Source organism: Myodes glareolus, chromosome 14 (assembly GCF_982192425.1).
Source record: "Myodes glareolus chromosome 14, mMyoGla1.1, whole genome shotgun sequence".
Taxonomy (NCBI): Eukaryota; Metazoa; Chordata; class Mammalia; order Rodentia; family Cricetidae; genus Myodes; species Myodes glareolus.
The window spans coordinates 74,150,017-74,174,921 of record NC_142039.1 but is presented as its reverse complement, the minus strand read 5'-3'; the positions used below and the strand labels follow the sequence as shown (position 1 = coordinate 74,174,921).

Sequence of the window (24,905 nt, the reverse complement as noted above, 5' to 3'; positions counted from 1 at the left end):
TGCTTGTTCACTTGCGCTCAACTCTTACATAGTTCAGAAGCCCCTGCCTGGGGAATGGTGCCGCCTACAGTGGGCAAAGTCTTCTCGCATCCGTTAAGGCAACCCCCCCACCACAGACATGTTCACAGGCCACGCTGACACCATCTATCCTTTATTGAGATCCTTGTGCTATATGATTCCAGCTTGGGTTAAGTTGGCAAATAAAGTTGATTATCACAAAAAAGAAAAAAAGAAATCTGTGCTGAGTATTATAAACCTAAAGACGGGAAATTGTTAAATAATGAGTGTGGAAATTTGGGTGCCTAGAACCTTCCCTCATACATACCCCAGAGTACCTCCACTTCCCCCCTGTGGCGCTAGCAAGTCATTAAGCAGTTTTTGGACCAGAGACCCCAAAGCCCGAGAACCAACCCCACAGTGGACACTTGGAGAGCTTTCTGATACACTGTGGATTCAGTGCACTGTACCATAGACTTCATCAACTCCAGCCCAGGATCCCAGAGTTCCCCTAATGCAGACCAGCTGCAGACTGCTCTCTAGTAAAAGACACCAGCTTGGCCCCAACCTGCATTCAAGCAACCCCAGACATTTTAATGCCCCTCCATGACCCTCTCTCTGGTAAACTATCAACCACAGGCTGCTGTTTGCTGTCGCACCTCTCTCTACTCTGGAGGTCTGGAGGTACACTAACTCTCTGATTTTACCTTCTCGCCACTGAAACAAACTCTGGCCACTTGCTTGTTCGATTTTTAAAAGTTAATATATTCCTTCACCCTCTTTAAGACAACCCAGTGTGCTCAGATCCTCCTGCCGCCTGGCTTGGCCTCTGGATGTCATTAAACATCATATTCACACAGAGAAGACCCCAGACACCAGATTTAAAGGCAGCGTTTGGTGTTTGCCCCTTGGGTTTCACCCTTTCTGTCTAGTCTTTCTTTGCTGTGTCTCTGGTCCTCTTTGTTTTAACTGGAGTATTTATTTGGTACTATTTTATGTTGGAAATGTAAAACTTTTCATTTGTAGTGGCTCACAATTAGCAGGTGGACTTCAATCCCGAAAAGAAAAAAAGACGTTGAGCGGGGTTGGACTGTTAGATGACGGGACTCAACAGGGAACTGAATGTATTTTGTATTAAGAGAGTCCCATGAGCCACGACGGTTGAGATGTGATGTGTTTGGACGGCTGTAGGGATGCAGCTGCTCTTGCTGGTCATGCAGAGGACTCCATGCAGCTCCCAGCATCTACGTCAGACAGCTCACAGCTTCCTATAGCTCCTGTTCCGGAGGATCCAGTACCCTCCTCTGGCCTTTGCGGCCACCTGCACCATGTAGTGCACAGACAGACAGACAGACAGACAGACAGACAGACACACACACACACACACACACACACACACACGTGCTGAGTTTAGACAGGCACAATAGTTCACACCTGTAAATCCCAAGACTTGGGAGACTGAGACAGGAGGATCGCCACAAGTTTTAAGGCCAGCCTGGCCTAGAGTGCCTGGCTATTCCATTGTACAAAGAGAGGTTTGGTCTGAAAAAAAACAGAAAAAGTAATAGATTAGGTGCCAAGGGGTGGGATTTTAATAGTAGATGTTTATTATCAACCTGGATGGACTTTTAGAGTCGTCTGGAAGACCCACTCCTGGGTGAGTACAATTCCAGAGAGGTTTAAATGGGGAGGAGAGACCCACCCTGAACATGGACTGAATCACTCAGGGAGGGGGCAGGGCACTGTGGTAGCAGCAGCATTTACCTCTGCCCCCTGACCAACCGCTAACACGCGACCTCGTGCCCTCCTGCGTATCTGTGCCTCCGACCGGATACGGGCACTTTTCCCGGCATCTTGCTGTGACAATAGAACATTTGAAGACAATGGGCCAGTCATGGATATTCAGAGGCGTGGGAAATGGTGGGAAATGGTGGGAAATGGCAGGTGCTTATCCTCACTGCCCCATCCAAAATGGAAAACGACAACGTTGAATAGTAGAAGACCTTCCAGCCTTCCCATCCTCATTCCTTGCCTTCACTCTCAGGAAATATTTTAGGAACGACACCACGAACGATGAAGACACAGTGTGAATCTCGGCAGATTCTGCGGTCTCATTTCTGCTCCTTCTCTTCTCTTAAACTTAAGTAACACTGAGTTTAAAATATGTCTAAATACAGCTTACGGTTTTATGACAGCATTTTGTGGGTGGGGTCGGTTCATGGTACAGCACCAGCCTACAACAACACAAGGCTGTAAGTTCAGTCTCCAACACGGCAACAATAAACTAATTAATTAATCAAGTGAAATGCATTTACCCATATAAAATTGTTTCCCTTTATTTCTCTATCAATATATCGCTAAGGATATGAGGAAAGTGAAATTTGAACATTTGGAAATGGCGTGCTTTTAGCAAAGTGAGGGTGAGTTCAGAAATTCGCAGCTGTATCCTGCAGGTCTAATCTAGCTATCCCTGAATAAAGTTTTATTAGAACATCTATGTCCACATTGCCTATGACCACTTTCATATTGTCACCAGTTTCTTTCTCTGGATGCTTCCCAGCAGCCGCCACACCCCCACCCCAATGATCTCCATCCTTTTTGTTAACCAGAGTCACACCATTTTGTAAAATTTCTCCATTTTGGTTGAACCTTGACAACTCCAATAATAATGATAATTTGATTTCTGGAAGTAAACTAATTTCTTTCTCTAGATTCTTGACTCCTGGCTCCATAGACCCTAGAAAAGGCCGCGATGAAAGGTATCTGCTGTTCATCTAATATCGTTAACTGTCCGTGCACTGGTTGCTACTAGCCATGGCCAATCTCGAGTCCGAAGAACAAAAAAATAAATAAAAATGGAAATTCAGGTCTCCTTCCCTGCACCCCCTTCAGCCCTGCAACTCCCCAGCACGGGAGACAGCAGACCCTGCTACTACAGAGCTGCCCTCCGCAGCTTCCCCAACACAGCTTACCCCCCAGGCCCATCCTGCCCCTGCTCGCTGGCCTTTCGCTTGCAGTTGCCATCACAAGGATTCAGATGAGGTACACAAAATGGAGTGCAGAACATGAGCAGACTTTACTGCAGAAAAATGTGCAACAACCTCAAGAGTGAGAACAGATGGGGCTAAAGGAACCTTCTCCCAGTATACCTTTCAGGAGGGCTTTGTAGGGGAATGCGGTACAGTAGTGGTACCGGGATATCCTGACTTATCGGGAAGCCAGGATATACTTAGAGCCGCAATAGGCCAGCTCTAGAGGCTGGAGCTGCAATGGGACAGCTCAGCCCTGGAGGAAAGGTGTCTTGACTATCAGGAAGCCAGGATACCTGAAGCTAGGGTGCCGTGGGGGGTGGTCTCCCCGCAGGATATAGGGATCCTGCTCCTCTCCTGGCGAGCAGCTACAGCTGAGCTCTGCTCTGCTCCCTTATGGGGACGTCCTAGCAGAGCTGTCTGCTTCTTCTCCGGCCCAAAATGTTTCTTCTGCTAACGCTCTGCTAGGGGAAGCCCCTGCAGAAATGGAGCAATCTTTTCTGGCTCCTGCGAAAACTGAGCTGGCCTTACTGGGCTGCCTTAAGGAGCTTCCTGGCAAGGTTCTCCTGTTCTGCTCTGCCTTGCTGAGGCCCCCTAGGCTTTTCAGCTCCGTCCCCAGCCAGGTTCCTCTGCTCTGTGCCAGCGAATGAAGGTCGTCACCCGAGACTCTTTTGAGAAAGAGATTTATTTGGGAAGGAGGAACTCAGGAGAGTGGCAGCCTCTGCTACTTAAAGGTAGCTCTAAACTGAAGGGGTGGAGAGGTTTAAATAGGGCTTCTTAGGGGGCGAAGTTTTCCCAAGGAGATGGGGGATTGGTTAGTGTTTTGCTGCTCAGGGATTGGTCAGTTTAGCTGTTCAGGGACAGAGATGGCTCTGACTTCATGGCCAAACCGTGTTTTCTTCACTGGTCCTTTTTATCTTTTGACTCTAATCTTAGAACCAGGGCATATTTCTTTCACTGGCTCTGATTCTAGGGACAAAGTGTGTTTTTTTGTTTTGTTTTATTTTTTGACACTAGTTTCAGAGCCAGGGTACATGTCTTCAGTCTTTCTAAAGGTGTGTTTCTTTCAGAGTCAGGCTGCTCAGTGATTGGGCGGGTTCCTGCCCCAGTTGTCCCTTTCACCCTACAGGCTTTCTGCTATTTCTAGAGTCTAATATGGAGAGCTTTCCTGCAGGTCTGTCCTGACCGAATGATTGGCACATTCCAGGACAAGGCAGTGATAAGTCCTTGCTCTTTATCAGAAAACACCCAGTTATAAAAGTTAGAAGCCAGGCAGTGATGGTGCACACCTTTAATCCCAGCACTCAGGAGGCAGAGGCAGAAGGATCTCTGTGATTTCGAGGCCAGCCTGGTCTACAAGAGCTAGTTCCAGGACAGGCTCCAAAGCTACAGAGAAACCCTGTCTCAAAAAATAAAATAAAAGAGATAGATAATTACTGTGGCCTTCCATGCCATCCAGAACGTCCTATCTCTTTCCAGGGCCACAGATCTGACCCAGGACCTATGCCTTCGACTGTTTCCTCAGAGTCCTGTGGTTCCAAGTCCTATTTCTCCAGCTGTTACTGGGGTCCTATGGGTCCAGGTCCTTAGTTTCACAGTCTGCTAACAGGCCAGGTACATAGGCCTGCTCCAATGACAGCGTTTGTGTTGGGGAAACAGAGATTCTTCTTCTCCCCTTCCCACAAACCAGGAAGCAGTTTGGTAGAAGAGACAGAGTTTTTTATTCTTATCTGAGTCTGAGGAAAAAAAGAAAAATGTTCCTCTCAAAAAGACGCCTCATTTCCCACACAGAAAAGGAGCCTGGGGGTTCATAGCCGAGGGTAGGAGGTCCAGACAACTGTGCAGTCACTGCCTGGGCTGGCAGAATTCTTTGTCCTTGTGTCCAGACAGGGGAAGGGTAGGTCACCTTCAAACCTGGACTCCTGATTGCTTGCTCAACCCTTTAATTTTGCTTGTGACGAAAGGACAGGTGACAGCCTGGTGTCCCTGGTAGCTGGAGAGAGGCACCCAAACGCCTCTGCGCAGACTTTAAAATGTCTCCTGTGGAACAGTGCAGAAAACCACAAGCCATGAAAATGCACAGTTGTGGACCCGATGGATGTGTCTGGGCCACAGCTCAGGGAACGTGTGGAAGAGGGGCTGGAAAGATCACAAGAGCCGGAGGAGCAGGGAGTTTGCTGTGAGACTGCATCTCCTGTAATGCCAGAAGCTACACCCATAACGTCTCACCAACACGGCTGCCCAAACACCAGCTGAGCAAGGATGCCACTAATGACCATGCCAAACTGGACAGAGAAAAGTCCACCCGCGTGTCTTCAGCCCTACACAAAGAACCACAGGCAACCAGGAAATGCTGAAAGTAGGAGAAACAGTCTTCCCCAGGAAACAACACTCTAATTGGGTATCCAAAATCAAATAGTCAGCCCTGAAAACGAACGTATGAGTAACGGTGAGAGCCAAAGTTACATTTTAAATTTTAATTACTGTACCTTAGAGATCCATGAAACAAAAATGCCTCTGATCTTCAAGCCCCTTGCCCAGGGACAGACAGTTCCTGAGATGCTGGAGGCTGTTGTTTATGGGAGACCACAAGCCACGTGTTTTCATTTCCGTAAACAAGTTTGTTTGACCCATCTGTACCGGATGTGCTTGATCACATGTGAACAAGAGGTTCATGGACGGGAACTGCATAAGGATGTACGCATACCTGACGTGGGATTCCCTTCTGTATGGTGTGAATGTATTTTATTACCATTAGTTAATAAAGAAGTTGCTTTGGCCTATGGCAGGGCAGAATATAGCCAGGCAGGAAATCTGAATAAAGATAGAGAGAGAGTCAAGGAGATGCCATGTAGCTGCCAAAGCAGACAGATGCCCAAACCTTACAAGTAGGCCACGGCCTCATGGTGATACATAGATTAATAGAATTGGATTAATTTGAGATATAAAAGCTAGCTAGCAATACACCTCCTAAGTGATTGGCCAAGCAGTGTTGTAGTTAATATAGTTTCTGTGTGATTATTTGGGTCTGGCTGGCTGGGAATAAAAGGGCAGCCTCTGCTTACACTTGCCCCTGATTAAATGTAGGCTGGAGATATGTCAGGATGTGTGCTTGCCCCTGATTGGATGTAGGCTGGAGGTATGTCAGAATGTGCTTGCCCCTGATTGGATGTAGGCTAGAGGTACGTCAGGATGTATGCTTGCCCCTGATTGGATGTAGGCTGGAGGTATGTCAGGATGTATGCTTGCCCCTGATTGGATGTAGGCTGGAGGTATGTCAGGATGTATGCTTGCCCCTAATTGGATGTAGGCTGGAGGTATGTCAGGATGTATGCTTGCCCCTGATTGGATGTAGGCTGGAGGTATGTCAGGATGTATGTTTGTCCCTGATTAGACCTGATGGGAAATACTTAAGCTGCTGTAAAACTTGATTCAGGGCTATTTTTCTGGAGAATCAGAGATGGACCTGGCCAGAGCCCATCCTCCTGGCCAGTATTTAATTGCTTCAAACTTGGCTTTAAACTGTGGTGGTGGGATTAACATCACATTATTCAGACTAAGCAGAATATATTTAGGAATATATATGTATATACATATGTATGTATATGTATATATATATATATGTAATGATGGTTAATGAAAAATGAGGTAGTGAATTTTAAAGAGAGAAAGGAGAAGTGTATGGGAGGAAGAAGAAAAGTGTAAAGGAGACGTGTTTGGAAGGATGAAAGGGAAGAAGGAAATGATGTAATTGTCATAAATAAAAGAAATAATAAAATAAGATGCCTCCTCTGCCAATCAGGACCCTGTCCATTCTCTCAGTGTGGGAACAATATGACCTTCAGCTACGGCAACAGTCTGAAGAAGCTAAATATCACCTGTCTGTACGTCTACAGCAAAAGTTTGCTGACACCTGCATGCAGGAGGGAGACTCAGAGCAGAGGTCGTTTGCTTTTAATGCTTTTTGATTTATTGCAATTTCCTAACGTTTTCGGTCTGTGCTGCCGCCTTCAACAAGGCAGCAAATCCAGTTCTGATAGAACGGTCATCACCAGCACCGCCACACTTGGGTTTCGATGTCCTGGTTTGCCTAGGGCGGAAAGAGAGACCACAGCTCTCTTTCATTCTTCATTCCCTCAGGCATAGTGGCTACCATTGGAAAAGCTGGTGCTTCTGTGGGGAAGACACAAAGCAATGGGAGCTCTTAGCAGCAGAAATCTGTAGTTGGTCAGGAAACTGTCTAAAGGAGCCAGGGGTGCCAATGGTTTGGGACATATCCTTCCATCTAGCATCTGCTAACATGAGAACCTTCAAAAAGTACCCCATACAACTCATAAAAGCAAAACAAACAAAATCTACTCATTTACTGAAACTCAGACAGAAGGAGTCGAGAATCAGGAGAAGGGGAGCTAAGGAGCCTGCTCATCTGTCTACTGTCTTTCTGTTACATGTTGATTTTGTTTCTGGGCCCAAGTAAAGGCCTTTTTTGAGGGTTTAAATCAGTAAATCTTGCCATCTCCACTCTCCAAAGGACACCAAGCCAGTGAAACCCCTGCTCTTTGGGACCTCCTCAGCCGCCAGGGCAGTCCCAGAATGGGATGGACAACCATCCCTGCCCTGTTCCAGGCTTCACTTCAAGCAACATAAATGAACTATTAAATAATTCCACGGCATTCCAACAGTGCAGAAGCATGAGCCACAGGGCCAGCCATTAGATGTTACAAATAGGAGGATGATTAAGACTCATGAATTAAGATTTTTCATGATTCAAGATGTTTTCTGCCTTAAAACAATTAATAATCTTGATCTTATTCCATCCTTGAATAAATGTACTTATTTCAAGAACAGTAAATCTCCCCAAAATCCAATAGTAATCACAATAAAATGATTTCTAAAAGAAACCTTCTGCTTCCTTTCTGATTAAAAAGCAATCTTACTTTTTAGTGAAAGGAAAAGAATCTATAGTGAGGGCTTGCTTTTACCAGAACTGCCACCAACCCCCAAGCTAGACCACAGAACAGAGGCCTGCAGATGGTGGGTTCTCACACTGCCACAAAAGAAATCAGAACCCCTAATGGGGGGAGCTAGTCTCATTAATAAAGGAATTTAAGCACAGACTCCAAAAGAAGCTCAATAACAATTTTATTAGAGTTTGAAAGAAAAACTCAAAAGCAGGCTGGCTGTCCCTCAGCAACTGCCTAGAGGGCAAGACAAGGCAGAGGAAGAGAGAAAGCCATACCGTTTGGGTTAGGTAAAGAGACTGGACGTGTGGTGGACAAGCAGGCACAAGGCAGGGAGCAAATTCCAGGTGTGAAGGAAGCCATGCTTAGAAAAGAGAAGAAACAGGGAAGTTACGCTTTCCAGAGTAATTCAGAAACACTCACAGACCTAGGATGCTGCCTACCTGCAACTCTGCAACCAATTCCATCCGAGGAGGAGGTCCAAGGAAGGAAGAGGGTGTGGTCTCACGGAAGGGATAATTATTCCTCCCATCTCTTTAGTATGGCTTAACACGAATTCTTCTGAGGCTTGACCTTTGGCCAGATGATTGGCCCACCCAAGTAGGGTAGCTCAAAATGTTAACTGTCTACTCAGGCTAAAGAAATAATTTTCCCCAAAGGGCCTCCACAGAACCCCCCAGTTAAGGCTGCTGTAATGAAACCTCAACAAGTTTCTTCCACACTCAGGAGATTTAAGAATAAGTTTTATGACATGCATGTTAGTTGATCTTTCTGTCCCTCTGACAAAGAAACCATGGTAAAGGAGGATGGAAGTGTTTACCGTGGCTCAGGGTCTCAGGCTTCTCAGTTGCAGATCAGCTGAATCTAGTGGTCTATGCCTGAGGAGAGGCAGATGGCATCGTGTGGTCAAATCTACTCACCTCACAGTGCTTAGGAGAAGTATGGGAGGAGAAAAGGAGGAGGAGAGGAACTCAGAGGAGACACAGTCTCTGCCTCCAAGTACACACCTCCAATGACCTACTTCCTCCAACAAAGCCCTGCCTCTGAAAGTTTCTAACGTTTCACAATAATACCATCAAGTTAAAAGTCTATCAGCAGTAAGCCAATGAAGCTAGTCAGAGACCTCCTACTGAAACCATCTCTTAGTGACTGCATCTACCAGCTGGGGACCATGCCTGTAACATGTGGAGAGATATTTCGTAGCCAGATCATAGCAAGGTAAGCATGAAAATTACTTAAAACAGAAACCAAAGTTGCATGATAAAATTGATTATAATTTGGTGCGGGAGAATTATCCATATTTTGTCAATCATATTTTAATAAAACGCTGATTGGCCAGGCAGGCAGTATAGGCAGGAAAGTCAGACAGGAAGTAGAGGTGGAGAAAAGAGACTGGGAGAATTCTAGGAAGAAGGAAGCTCCCTCCGCCATTCCTGCCCAGATCACCGAAGAGGCAACATGTGAGCTGACAGCTGAAAAAGGTACCAAGCCATATGGCTACCATAGATAATAATAATGGGTTAATATAAGTTACAAGGGTTAACAAGATGCCTGAGCTAATGGGCCAATCAGTTTATAATCTTATGGAGTCTTGTGTGTGATTTTCCTTGGGAGTTGCCGGTTGTGGGGGTACCGGGCAGGACAGAAACCCCAACAAGCCGGCCCTCATGTTACAATAATTTATACTATGAATCAAAAAATCTGAAAGGCACTTCTCTGTAGCACACCACGCCTGTCTGCGCTCTATGCGCTACTGTACAGTTCGTGAACCAGGCAAGGGGCTGGAGATTGAAACGCACAAAAACACACAGACAGAGACACGGGTCATCCTTGAAACAAGAATGCCAGGAATGCCCCTTTATTGTGTCCAGGAGCACCTTATATAGGGTTCTGGCCATGCCCAGCTCTCGGGAACTTTCAGCTGCAGACCCACCAGCCTGCCATCAGGGTCTCGTGCTCAGAGCAGCTGCAGGCTGTCTCAGAGCAGAGGAAAACAGATGTTTACAAGAAACTCAGGATCTGGGGGTTCACTGCTCCCAACACTTCTCCTGAAGGCTTTCAAGATTCACTCTAAAGCTAGAGATCTTTTGCGTTCTTCAACCATCTAGATATACAGTGAAATCTAGAATATCACCCAGTGCACATAATACACTCTGAATTCCCCCATTACCTACTCTAACCCCACAAAAATCTCTTCTAAGAAAAGAAAGGAAAAGAAGGGAGGGGAAGGGAGAAGGGAGGGTGAAGACTGGAGAGAGAAGGAGGGAGAAAAGGAAGAAGGGAGGAGACCCTTGGGCATTTTTCTGAACAGTATTCTGCTATGGAATATTCCTTTACCTTGTGTGAATATATGTCGCTGTGATTGGTTTGAGAACCAAGCTGACTGGCCAGTAACTGGACAGACTAGGAAAACGCTGGGAAGAAGAATGCTGGCAGAGTCAGGGGGTCTCGAGCCAGACGCAGGGGGAGCAGGACGAACCCGACATGATAATAAAGGTACCACCACATGGCAGAGCATAAATAAGGAATACCAGTTAATTTAAAATGTAAGAGTTAGCTAGTAACAAGACTTGCCATCAGACGGGCATTTGTAAGGCATATTAAGTCTCTCTGTCAGTTATCCGGGAGCTGGCAAACAGGACACAAAAGTCTACCAACAGTATCCCCAGTTATTTGATAAGACACTGTCAGTTAAGGAAGCCAGTCTTCCTACAGTTGAACACTGTCTCTAGTCGAGGAAGATGAGTCGGGACAATAAGAACAACTCAAAAACAATCAGCTTGTGATTCTAGAGCAGGGAACCAAACCCATTGTTGAAGCCCAGAAATACTGTGTTTCATTAATGAGCAAAAACAAGCTGAAATACCCCAACAGAAAAAAGAACCAACAGAAAGAGGCTTGGCATTCTAAATTATAAAGAAAGTCTATGTGTTTAACATTTTTATTAATGTTTATTTTTATTTCATTTACACTGGTGTTTTTTTCTGCATGCATGTCTTTGTGAAGATGCCAGATCCCCTGTAACTGGAGTTACAGGCAGTTGTGAGCTGCCATGTGGGTGCTGGGAATTGAACCCAGGTCCTCTGGAAGAATAGTCAGTGCTCCTAACCATTGAGCCATCTCTCCAGCCCCATAACTTTATTCTTCATGTATCTAGAGCTTGTTATTACATATTGTCATGTCATAAATATGTGTAGCCCTGAAAAGCCACGTACTGGAACATGAAACCTGACCTAGCATGGTAACACTAACTCGGGGCGCTTGGGGGAAGTGACGCATCACGGAGACGCTGGATTTGTCTGCCTCTGCACACAGTGGCATGTCATTCTGCTAACCAGCCAAGTCATGTCACGTGCCATCATCATCTTGACCCTTTTGACTTTGGGGGTTTGGGCTCTAAGGTGGACCTGGCATCCCTGATTTAGCTCTGACACTGCCCACATCCTCACTCCTGGGACTTAGCCCTGCTCTCATGACGGGTCGACTCAGGATGTCTGCTTGGCAGGATCGATCTCCAGCATCTCTACATGGGGTCTAAAGTCACTGTTCCCTTCCAGGGCTCCACAGACACCGGCCTCTCCTAGCCTTTTAGATCTTCATGAGTAGACATGCCACTAAAGAAAAAGACCTGAAGGAAACCCCCAGAGTGCGGTGTCTCTTGAACTGCCTCCCCTGGAGGGCTGAACCCACCCACAGTCCTCTGCCTCCTCTGCCTCCCTTTCCTGCAGCATCTAGTCTGTTGCTTTGCACTTCGCCGAACTCCCCTTTCCTGAAGTTGGGGAACACTTAAACCAAAAAGGGAGTCTGAGCATGGCCCTCGTCCTGTGTGCCCCTCTCTCAAGAGCCACAACCAGTGGCATCTTCTGTAAAAGGCCTACAAAGAGTTGTTGCATCTTTTGCTCGGTCTTTTAGCTGCTAGTGACAGAAAATTTAGCTTGTTACTCTGTCTTAATCAGAAATGAAAGTCCTGCATGTTTAAAACTTCAGTGATTTTCATTATTGTAATAATTACACAAAACTCTAAGCCAATGTTATCACAAAGGAATTTGAAGTAAGCGCGGACCTCGGAACACAATGCCCAAGTTTCTCCACGGACCCTGCTGTCCAGCTGCTGTCAGACAGGCTCCCTGAACCTCCCTCCCTGTGATAAACAAGCCGAGCACATGACTGCCAATACCCTTCCAGCCCCTGTGTATTAGGATGCTTCCATCCCCATTAGCTAATTGAATTAATGGGATGGACTACTTCAAGAATCAAATCAGCGGTTCCTTGGGAAGGGCAAGTTATTTCTGAAGCTCTCAGTTCATAAAAATCTCATTGACCCCTCCTGCAATCTTTCCACAGGCCCCTCTGAGGACTGAGTTATGTCGGGAGAGGTCCAGGATAAGGCAGGACGAAGGCAGGAGCAAGACAGACGGGCTGCTTGTGACAGATCAAGTGAGACCTCGTAACCCAATTGACGCAATGTCTAAGCTTCTGTACACTGATGCCTGGTCATCTCGGAGTCCTTTCTCTTCTGCAAAGTGACCACAATGCTGCTGCCCTGCAAGACTGTTCAGGAGATCAGATAAGACAATACACATGTTTGCAGTGATTCTAAGCTCTCCCCATAGCCCACTGATACCTAAGGATTCCCAAAAACCCACTTATGAGAAAGGACAACTCATACATTAAGATTTCCGTGTCTTCCTCAACATGCTGTCTCCACCATGCCCCTACTACTAACATCCATCCTACCTGCACAGGAGCGGTCCGCGGTCAGCTGTACCCCTTAAAGGAACACCTGCCTGACCCCCCCCCCGCCGCCTTCCTTGGGAGGTAATCAGATTTCTGCTTTAGAACAAAAAGGAATCAATCAGGAAGAATGGTCACAACGACACCTGAAGAAGAGGGCAGGGGCCAGCGAGTTGGCTCGTCATGTAAAGGTGCTGACCACACAAGTCCACTGCCCTGAGTACGATCCCCAGAAACAACATCAAGGTAAATAACCAACTCCACAAAATTTCCGTCTAACCTCCACATGTATGTCATGGCAGGTGTGTGTCCCCACATAATATCACTGAGAAAGAGAGAAAGAGAGAGAGAGAGAGAGAGAGAGAGAGAGAGAGAGAGAGAGAGAGAGAGAGAGAGAGAGAGGAGAGGAGAGAACCCCGCCCCCGAAGTGTTTACAGACCTCAAGAACAAGATGGGGCTCCTGAGTCACTGTTGGGGGTCATCCAGAGGAGAACGTCTAAGAACTACTCAAGATAACCCACCCAGAACCCCCCCCTATTCTGAATAAGGCCAGAAGGAAGCAAACACCTTCCTTTGACAGGTCCTGCTGTGTAGACTAGCCCTCGGCTGGGTTGAGATCACGGAGTGAAAGAACAGAGGACATTCTGTGTTCAGCAGTGCCCTCCAGTGGTAAGCAGTGCAACTGCAGTGTTGCCTCACTGTAAATGAAAGTTTGGAGTGATTCCAAAAAATGTTAAACTGCAGAAAGGCTGATATGTGTACATCAATTGCAAGTTTGTAGAAACTTTAAGTTGACAATGTTTCAAAATCCGCAGATGCTCTTTAAAGGAAGGACTGACCCTGAGAAAACCCTAAGGGCCCTCTGCTTGTCTTCTGACAGGACTCCTTTGTTCCAGGTCAGTGCAGACATGTTACACACGTGAAGGCCAGCAGCCAGGCTCAGCACATAGGTAACCAGCCCATTATCATGATGAATAAACATGAGCTGAATTCAATATGGACCGAGGTCTCCATGACGGGAGACTTGATGTCCCCTAAAACCTAAGGTGCGGGGGATGGAATGTTCTCTACGACGGTGAGGAATGACACCTAGCACATACCACTTAAACTAATCAGGGGAGGGGGTGGAAAATGAGCATACTGTGTCACATAGCTGTACCCCCAATGTACAGTCACAGACCCATGAACACATTTCAACCAAGATCTCCCCCAAATATGTGATGGTTTCAGAAAATTATAGCTGATAGAGATGCAGGGAGTTGCACAGCATAGGCACCACACTCTCTTTCTTTTTTAATAATTTATTTATCTTTGTTTCATGTGCATTCACGCTTTGCCTGCGTGTATGTCTGTGTAAAGGTGTCAGATCCCCCTGAAACCTGAGTTACAGGCAGTTACAAGCTGCCACGTGGGAACTGAGAATTGAACCCTGATCCTCTGGAAGAGTAGCCAGTGCTCTTATCCACGGAGCCATCTCTCCAGCTTGGCGCCACTTTTCCTAGTGTGCAGTGGTTTGGATGAAAGCGGCCTCTGTAGGCTTACAGCGAGGGTCATTATTAGGAGTGTGACCCTGCTGGAGGAGGAGCGTCACTGGGGATGGGCTTTGAGGTTTCAGACGCTCAAGCCAGGCCCAGTGTCTCACTCATTTCCTGCTGCCTGCTGATCTGTAGGGCTCTCAGCTCCTTCTCCAGCACCTGTCTGCCTGCATCCCACCATGCTTCCTACCACGATGATGATGAACTAAGCCTCTGAACTGCACGCCAGCCCCAATTAAATGCTTTACTTTTTATGAGTTGCCACGGTCACGTGTCTCTTCATAATGTAAAGCACCTTTGTGCTTCCTTCTAGAAGCAGTCTACGTTCACAGTGCTGATGTTTGGCTTGTTCCAATTTGACCTTCAATCTAGATGTCATCCAAATGACGGGCTCAGTGTTTGTGACCCTCCCTTCTACAGAGAAGAGACAAGTGGGGAAAGGCCCCACCTTACAAATCTCCATGACAAGACTGACTACCTAGCAGTGACCACCTTTAATACCAGCACTTAGGACACTTAGGAGGCAGAGGCAGGTGGATCTCCATGAGTTCTAGGCCTCCCTGGTCTGTATAGCAAGTTCCAGGCCAACAGAGGCTACATAGTAAGACCTTGTCTCAAAATAAATAAATAAGTAAAAAGGTCACCTGACCAGAGGGGAAAGCCAAACTTTGAATTGACTTTGTTTGCCCTCACCTATAATCTTCTGGGGAGGACAGATCTTTTGGACGTGGATCCACTGCCCTCACAGATCGCTCCCTGGTACTTTCAACAGAGCACAGCTTGAAGATTCAATCCAGCTTGTTTGTGTGGAGCAGAATGGGCCGTCACTCGCATTGCTGGTGACAATGCCACCGCCCAGAAGTGTTCTACAGTGAGCTAACAGCAGTGAGGTCACCTCAGGACACGCTGCCCTGTCACTGGGCAACACACACCTGCACTTCCCAACAGTATGGGGACAGACCGCAGTGGCCAACTGACCAAATCCACAGACACCAGCAAGCTGGGAGACCCAGTCAGTGTGCTGTGTGGGTTAATGCATCGTGTGCCAAACAGAAAGACCACAGGCTGGAAGCAAGACAGAAAATAATTTCTATCATTTCCCACCTATATATAGGCTATAAAATATCAAATACAGGAAATCAGGACAGAGAAAGCTGGGCCTGCAGCAGCCAGCAAGAAATGAGGAAGTTCCAGCTTGGCATAAAGGCCTAGGCAGCGTTGGACATGGAATCGTGGAAACTGAGTCTAGGATGGGGGATGTGGTGTCTGGTGTTCCAGAATGTTCATAGCATGTCGTGGAATGACCTTGGAGAATGAATAAAATGGGCAATGAGGAGGGCTAGGGAGTTGACTCAGTACTGGCTGCCCTTGCCTTTAGCTCCCAGCTTCCACGTGGCAACTGACAAGCTCCTGCAGCTTTAGAATGGAATCTTGTGCCCTCTTCTGGCCTCTGTGGGTACTGCATGCACATGATACAGAGCTGTACATGCGTGTAGAACACTCATACCCATTAAATAAAAATAAATCTTTTTAAAAGTTAGTGAATGAGGTTCATTTTTTACATTTTTATTATATGTATGCATTATGCCACCGTGTGTGTGTGTGTGTGTGTGTGTGTGTGTGTGTGTGTGTGTGTGTGTGTTTATGTATATGTAGGCCAGAGGACAACAGCCTTCATGGGTCAGTCCTCTTAATCCACATGGAAGTGTCAGGGGTGGAATTCAGGTCAGCAGGCTTAGCAGCTACCTTGCCAGACCAACAATTCCATTTCTAACGCTGTGTTAAATTGTGCACCTTGTCACCAAGTAGAGCTGGCTTGAGCACATTCAGGAAGAAAACAGCTCAGCTTCTCCCTCTGATGGAACTCTGCAGTTAGGAAGGAAAACAAGCAGGAGCCATGAGGTACCTGTTACAGCCATTACTTTCCACTCAGGGTCCTATTTTGCATCTTTGCCTAACATCCATAAATTAAACCTTGAGGGATTGTCCAAAAGTCCCCGGAACAGCTTCCATTGTTGTGGGGCTGCGTTACCTTGCACCAAAAAAAGGGGAACACTGCCACCAAGTGGCCTTTCCACGTCATTACAGGCTGGTACCCTCCCTGGAGATAAAACTAGAAAGAGCCCTTGGACCAACCCAGCCCTTCCCTTTTTTTTCCCTAAACTTTAAAAAGAAAAAAAAAAAGATTTATATTCATAGAAATTTATTCACAAGACTTGGGGGATATCTCAGCCAATTGAGTGCTCAACTTATAGACATGAAGCCCTATTCCATTCCTAAACCCTCATTTTGTTTTGTTTAAAAACCAGTCGGGGTCGTGTAAATCCCAAGGCTGGAGAAGGAGAGACAGGCGACTCCCTGGGCCTCAATAGCCAGCCAGCCTGGCCTGCTCGGCTCCAGGACAGTGAGAGATTCTGCAGTGGGCGGTGGCTCCCGGGGAACAACACCCACGGCTCTCCTCTGGCCTCCACACACAACACACACAAGTACACATTATATTTACCTCCCCAAGCATGGTGAAAAGGAAGGGGAAAGGAGAAGGAGGAGGGGCAGGGGAGAGGAGATAATGGAGAGAGGGAGGGAGGGAGGGAGAGAGAGAGAGAGAGAGAGAGAGAGAGAGAGAGACATGACACGAAGCTCAGGAGAACCCAGGTGGTCCTTGCTTGTCTGCAGAAGTTACCATGTTGCTGGCTGCTACTCCGGGCATGTATCAAGTCTTTAACTCCATGCCTGTGATGTCCCCAGCATACCCGCCTGTTCCTAGACCCAAAGGCTCTGTTCCCAGATATTCAGTGTCACCTTAGCATTTGCTACAAACTCAATTCAGCAGCAGCCAAGGTCCAAGGCTAAGTTCTGGAATAGCCCCAAGCAGAAAAGCACTGATCGCTAACCCATGGGGTGACACATCACTGAAACGGCTTCAGCTGTCTAAAGGACATGGATGCTCCTACCATGGAGATCACGCAGGGCCTTGCTGTGAGACTCCACTTCACAAGCAGTTCCTGATGACATCTTAAGGGTGAACTCAGAGGTAGGGTGGTTCTGTATCTTGTTGTTTGTGTAAACACCATCTCAGGACTTTACCGCAAGGGCAGACTGATAAGGTAAAGAGGAGCCGCCTGTGACACTTGGGTAGAGGAGAAACATGGGTATCTAAAAATCATATCGCAGAATCCCAGCCCAAGAACTCACAAAACACGCCAGACTGAAGAATAGGTGCAGCAAGCTCCCCTGGACCCCGCAAAGAGAAGGAGCCAACACGGTGATGGTCCTCACTGATTGGTCATCGTCTGTGTGTCAAAGGTCCACAGGCAGAGACCACTCACCCGCCCTAGGGCCTTCAACTCTGCTCAGGCCTCGCTGGTGATGTGGCCAATTCACATCTCCATCCATTCATCTGCTCGCTCCTCATGTTGACCCGTCCTCCATGTATCCATCTCCCTGTACCCAATCCTGCTTTTTGTCTCTACAGCCTCAGTGGAGATCTTGTACCCCGTTTCTGTAGTTCAACTATGACCCTGCTGAAGCACAATTAATAAAAGCTGAGACTGATATTGGGGATCAACCTGAAGACCAGAAAAGCAAAGCAGCCAGCCACTGGCTCTTACCTCAACCCTCAACCTCAGTCCAAAAATGGCAATCTTGCCTCCAGGAATTTAAGAATGAGACTGAGACTGAGAGCTGTCTCCTCCTGTCTTAAATTCCTCTCTAGGGCTGGGATTAAAGGTGTGCACCACTAGGATTAAAGGCATGCACTGCCCGGTTTCTATGGAAACTAAAGTGACTACTGAGATTAAGGGCATGTGTTACCACTGCCTGACTGTAAGGCTGACCAATGTGGCTGTTTTACTCTCTGATCTTCAGGCAAGCCTTATTTATTAAAATACACAGAAAATGACTGTACACCCTGCAGCCTGGCCTCGCAAGCAGAAGCTCTAGTATCTAATTCCTGCAGATTTCCTCTGCATCCTAGCAACCTTCTGCTTGCCTCATTCGGCCTCTTCAGGAACCCTTGGACTTTGATGTGTTCTCTGTTGTGGTCAATCTGTAACTGGATAGACAATAGACACACAGACAGACATACAGATAGATATAGAAGGATAGAGAGAAGGATAGATGACTGATAGATAATTGATAGCTATAGATGTACATAGACAGACAGATAGATGGGTGGATTATAGATAGAAAGATTATTGATGAATGATAGACGATTTTTATAGGCAATAAATAGATGATTGATAGATAGATAGATAGATGATTGATTGATAGATTGATAGATTGATAGATTAGACAGATGACAGATGGATAGATAGATAGATAGATAGATAGATAGATAGATAGATAGATAGATTTACTATGATATATAATTTGTGAGTTGATTACAATTAGGATAAAAAAAATCTGTGTTTGCCTCAGCCAACTATCAAGGGAAACCAGAACAGCATGGCACACTTCAGCCAACAAAATGAATGGAGCTGTGAATTTGTTGCTAGTCAGTAAGTTCTGACATCATAGAAAGATGCAAACATGTCTGTTTCTGACATAGAGCATGCAAGTCACCTACCAAGTGAGAAATTCATGCAGACACACACTATAAAAACCTTCAGATGGGCAGGAGGTCCTGTGGAGGATCTTAGCCTTATAAATTAAGCCAACTAGGAATTGTGCTGCGGATAATGACTGTGCTGCCATAGCTAAGTAAACACTCACGGCTGCAAGAGCAACACTGCATTTGAAGTTTCTTTCTGACCTGTATTGACTGTGTGTGTTCTTCTGAGATTATTTTATGTAGTAGGAGGCCGCTTGTTTTTTGTTTTGTTTTGTTTTGGCCACCTAGACTCCAGAAATAATTACACAGAAACTATATTATTTAAATCACTGCTTAGCCCATTAGCTCTAGATTCTTATTTGCTAACTCTTACATATTAATTTAACCCACCTCCATTATTCTGTGTATCACCATGAGGTCGTGGCCTACCAGTAAAGTTTCAGTCCCTCTGTCTCCAGTAGTGGCTCCATGGCTTCTCTCTGACTCTGCCTTCTTCCTCCCAGCATTCAGTTTAGTTTTCCCTGCCTAGCTAAGTTCTGCCCTGCTATAGTCCAAAGTAGTTGCTTTATTCATTAATGGTAATCACAGCACACAGAGGGGACTCCCACATCAATTTTAATAATTCATATAAGGTATGTATATTACACAGCTACATCAGCAATCTGCCTAAGCCCTTTACACTTCTATTAACCCAATAGTGACTTGAATTTTATCAGACCAATATTCAGGTTTCTGCTTCATGAAGAAAATGACTGGATTTTCCTTCATTGATAGTAGACAGACCTAATCAGACACACTGCCGTTTTAACTCTTTGGTCAAATATGGACCAGGCTGAGCTCCTTCAAAGAATTATTATTTTGATTTCAATGATATGAACATGGGTGTTTCAAGTATTTGGCCTTAATGAGTCAATCAAATAACCATGTTTACAAGAAATGGAAAATGGAAAGGCCATGGTGTGTGCCAGAAAAGACCTAGGGTCAGGAAATGTTGGGACTGGCATCCGAGTGGCGAGCACTCACATGAGTCCTTTACTCATACACACATACAGATACAGTGCATATAAAATGGAGAAACTGAGTCCCAGGAAGATAGAATAGCTGACCATTCATTTCTCTATTTGGTCTCTGAAATACTCAGCACTGTCCAAGTTTTGAAACTCTCGAACTTCCTCCAGATCTCCCTGGGTTTCAGTTTCCTTGGCATCAAAATGATGATGTGGACAGAGGTTATCTGTGATTTCCCAACATCCCCTCCCATGTTCCCGACACTCCACACCAACTATGAATCAGAACCACCGCAAACAGAAACTAGATACATCCTCCCAGTGCGGCCCTCCCTACCCATCACATCTATAGGTCTTGTCCAGAGGACTCCAGATGTTAGACAACTTCCTCCACAGCTGGCCTGACCCCAGACTACCTTTCTACTGCAAGTCTGTGTGGCAGTGAGGGCAAAACTCCCTGCAACCAGTGGAAGCATCTTCCCCCAGTGATCCCCAGCTGGGAGTAGGTGCAAATCCACGCCTAAGCCCTGGAGGCAGGCAGAAAGAACAGTCCATCCCAAGGATTATAGCTACTTCCCTCAGAAGAGCCAGAGAGACTACACGGAGCCCCTCTGTGCAAAGCCCACAAGTGAATGCAAGGGTGCCACCAGCCCTCCTCAGTCCCCAGAGAATAAGGGGAAGCTGGATCTGTGCCTAAGCAGGCCTAACTGGGATGTAGGTACCTGGCAAACCCTACTAGGTAAAAGAACACTAGAGAGTGGGTGTCCTACCAGCCCCCCACCCTGGTCTGCTTGAGTCACCACCCCTGGTACAGGAGGTGGCCTGTTACTTCTTCAAAATATTCTATCACCTGAGGTTGAGGGAGCTTTGTGGAAGAGGGGGAGGAAAGATTGCGAGAGAGAGCCAGGGGATCAGGGAGTTTGTTGTGAGTTGTGTCTCCCAGTAACATGAGCCGCTATATCTGTAAGCTCACTGACATGACTGAATGAGACTCAAACAAGCGTGATGCCAGTGAGCATGCCCAGCTGGATGGGCGAAGACACAGACCACACGAGGGACATTATATACACTCAATGGGTTATATTTAGAAATATATATGTATCTACAAAGACACATATGCATGCAATTACAATTTTAAAAAAGAGAGGCCATAAATTTGAAGGAGAGTGGGGAGGGGTATTCCAGAGAGTTAGGAGGGAGGGAAGGGAAAGGAGAAACATTGTAATTGAATTGAACTCAAAAAAAAAATGAAATACCAAAAAGAACTCATGTCAGGCTTTGTTATGAGAGGGAGGGTGGAGGGAAGAAGGGAGGGAGAGAGGGAAGTAAGGAGGGAGGGAAGAAGGGAAGGGGAGGTGTGTGTGTGTCTGTGTGTGTATGAGAGAGAGAGAGAGAGAGAGAGAGAGAGAGAGAGAGAGAGATCTCAACAGACATATAAGATGTAGAGATCACACAATGAGGCCTCGCAGCAGGAAGAGATCGCCCTTGACTCTGAGCCCTGGTCCCAGGTCATTGCTGACAGGTGGCAATCTCTGCTCCGCACAAAAGTCACTTCTACCCTGAAACTGTGCATCCCAGGCTGCCATCTGAAAGAACATCTGAAAGAACACTTTCCGAAATGTACAGAGAGGCCAGCAAGACTGGAGCTGAACTTCCTCCCTGACTCCTGGGAGTATCCTGTGCCTCCTCCCCTCCAACTCCTCCAAATCATGCTCTGTACTGCTTGGGTGAGGATGTTCCCTGTCTGGAAAAGTCACTATTGTTGGAAATCTCTGAATCAGAGTTCTCTGCTTCAGTGTCTACTTGCCTGCAATCATAAACCACACTCCCCTTAGAGAGAAGCTGCAGCCCAGCCGGTGCAGTGTCCCTCAGTGTCCCCAGCAGGCAGAAACACCTCACCCTGCTCAAACCTCACCCACTACAAAATGCAGGTGGCTTTCACTTCTGCAGGGTTAGAATTTAACCTGAATCCACAAAACCGACTCATGGGTGACCTGATAGAAAAGCAAGCCCCAGTACTGCCCTAGTTCTGAGGGACAATAGAAAGTCAGGGAAGGCTGGGGATGTGGGAGGAAAAGGAGAACAGAAGTAACAGAAAAGCCAGAACCCCAGCACGCGGTCGACTGCTTGTGGTCCTTCTCCCTTCGCAGCTGTAAACCTGCAATTTCCTAGGAACCCCCCAGAAAGTTCATTTCAGGGAAAGGACCCATCGACTCCTTGAGCAACCTTGGTGACTTCTGGTTTTACAACCTGTGAGATTGTAATCCATCCAAAGTGTCTTCAGGGCCAACTTGAAATACCAATTATCAAGAAGGAAACAGGAAACACGGAGAGGAGGGGTGGGGTCTCCAGAAGCCCCTAGAGCAATGACATTGCTAAACGCTTCCAAAACCCTAGCTACAATCACCAATAGGATACAGGGAAGGGGACTGTCATACTCACAGGCACATCTGCCTTTCCTCTTATCTCTCCCTGCTCCCTTCCTGCCTCGCCCCCTCCCCCATTTCTTAAGCCTAGGCTAAAATACCTTCAACAAAATCTCCAACTCTGCTTCTTAAACTGGCTTCTGGAATTTTCTCAAGGGTTGAATCCATGCACTCCGGTTGGGCCTGAGTTAATGTCCCTAAAAGCTTAGAGAAAGTCCTCAGCTGAGCTGTCTTGGTACCCCTACCAATGGCAGGTTCCCTGCATTGTGGCAAGATAAAGTTTGTGTCCAACTTGACAATCCGCATGTCCCCCAAAGACAAACTGAACCTCTCTCCTCCAGTGTTTCTGGGTCCCTGCCTGGTCCCTCATTGCAGAAGTAAACAGAGCCCTGGCACCTAGTCCATGGCCACCTACCTGTGGAATCGTGTTACTAGCCCTTCAGACTGAGCCTCATAGAAAGCAGCTAAGCCTGCACCAGGGGCTGGCAGTTCTCATTCAAAACACATACGTTGGAAATAATGTATTCCTGGAGGAAGGGGGTGCCTGGGAAAATAGTAGGGCATCTTTGGTGTTGCTGTCCCCACTAAGGAACGCTGTGAGACCTCTTGCCCCCAGACACCCTCCCACCCATGAAATGTCAGCACTGAGCTACACTACAGCATCTTTTGTACACCGCAACCCTGCGCAGGCCGCAAACCATTGCTGTCATCAACCCACCTTCACACCTCCTTTCGAGACTCCATTTATTCCAACAGACTAACGGACCCAAGAAGGAATTCTAAGCTTACACACCCTGCCTCATTTGACCTTGAGGAAGCTTCTCCCTCACAAAGTTGTCACGGGCTGCAGAAGGGGAAGGTGTTGAGGAATGGGGCTCACTCCTCCTAGACGTGTTTGGGAAAAGCACATCTTTGATCCTGGCACTTGGGAGGCAGAGGCACAAAGATCTATGAGTTTAAGGCCAACCTGATCTAGACAGTGAGTTTCAGGCCAGCCAAGGCTACAAAGGGAGACCCTGTCTGAAAAGGAAAATGGCATCCAGTCTGTATTGCTGGAGCCCTGGATTCCCACGATGGCCAAGAACAGGACAGCCCTGACAGAGTCCCCCGTCTCTGTGGAGCTGAGGGACAGTGACGAAAAGAAGACTGCCACTCCAGGGGCCTGTGTGTTGGGGAGCAGAGGGAAAGACTGGACATGAGTCCAGGGTGGCATCTGAGGGGGAACGGGAAGATGTGGGCAGGGTCCCCCTCCTTGCCTCTCTACGTCCCATGTCCAGAGCTGAGCTGTCCCTTAACATCCAGAGCTCAGTAAAGAGAAGTTGGGCAATAAATAAATATTTCAAAAACAAGATAAAAACCAAAATTTTGAAGATAAATTGTGACTCAACCGATGATTCAGTCACTGAAGGGCACGAGGACTCGGGAAAATAGCTGCTCTGTTCAGTTTCTAGCTACACCGAGGGACAGAAGAAAAGCAGATCAGCCAGCCCGATGCGGTGAGGCCAAGTCTGAGCACTGTCGACACAACCTTCTAAGCGTGGTCGAACACCTCAGAAACAACTGCATTTAACCTGTGGTTAGTTGAACCCATGAACATGCCAGCCTGACTACTGATTCTATGAAGCCCAGAATTTCTTCCAACTGATTGTCTTCTTAAATTATGTATTTATTTATTTGCATGCATGTGTGTGAATTATTTATTTATTCGTAAGCATGTATGTGCTCACGCTTGTGTGCGTGTGAGAGTACACTATCTACACGTTACATGTTGAGGTCAGAGAACAACCTCAAGCATCCTTGCTTCATACCTTGTTTGAGTAGGGTCTGGTCTTTCTCGGTTTTTTTGTCAGTGTGCTATGTACTCCAGGTCAGCTGACCGGGATGGAAGGGGTGGGTTTACAGGGCATTCTCCTGTCCCCGATCTCACCATCAGATGCTGGGATTACAGGCACAACACAGCCCTGTCTTTTATGTGAGCTCTGGGGATCTGGGCTCAGGTTGGCATGCTTGCACAGCAAGGCTTTCTGTACTGAGCCCGTTCCCTGATCCATTGTTGTCACCAGCTTTCTGAGCTGGCCAGTTTTATACCAGTTTGTCACAGTCATCTGAAGGGAGGAAACCTCAACTAGGAAAATACTTCCGTAAGAAAGGGTTGTAGGCAAGCCTGTAATGCGTTTTCTTAATGAGTGATTGATGAGAGAGGACCCAGCATATTAGTCCTGGGTTCTATAAGAAAGCAGGCTGAGCAAGCCATGAGGAACAAATCAGTAAGCAGCACACCTCCATGGCCTCAGCATCAGCTCCCGTCTCCAGGTTTCTGTTCTGTGTGAGTTCCTATCCTGACTTCCTTCCGTGATGAAGAGTGCTGTGGACGTGGAAGCCAAATAAACCTCTTTCTCCCCCACGTTGCTTTTGGTCCTGGTGTGTCACCAGGACACTGACCAAGCGTGTTCTGGTGCAGCGTGTTCCTAGACGCGCCCCTGTGCTAAGACTCCCTGCGTTCCTCCTCAAGCTGGCCCCCAACTTCCCTGCCGTACCCTTCTGTCCCAGCATTCCCTATTCTGCTTCGCTGTCTCAGTGTCTGCTGCCTTCCCCAGGTTGTCATTTAACAACTTCTTCCTCTGGGCAGCTCCTCGGAATCTTACAGAAGTCAGGATGAGCCCTAAA

General features: G+C 46.9%; 1 long non-coding RNA gene across 1 annotated transcript; it reads right to left on the bottom strand.

The window, feature by feature from the left end:
- Positions 1-6,973: 6,973 nt before the first annotated feature.
- Positions 6,974-8,927, bottom strand: LOC125408899 (uncharacterized). The gene is made up of 3 exons (XR_007234617.3): positions 8,808-8,927; positions 8,266-8,351; positions 6,974-7,199 (listed from the first exon to the last, which is right to left on the bottom strand). It is a non-coding gene; the product is annotated as an uncharacterized LOC125408899 (long non-coding RNA).
- Between the last annotated feature and the right edge of the window lie 15,978 nt (positions 8,928-24,905).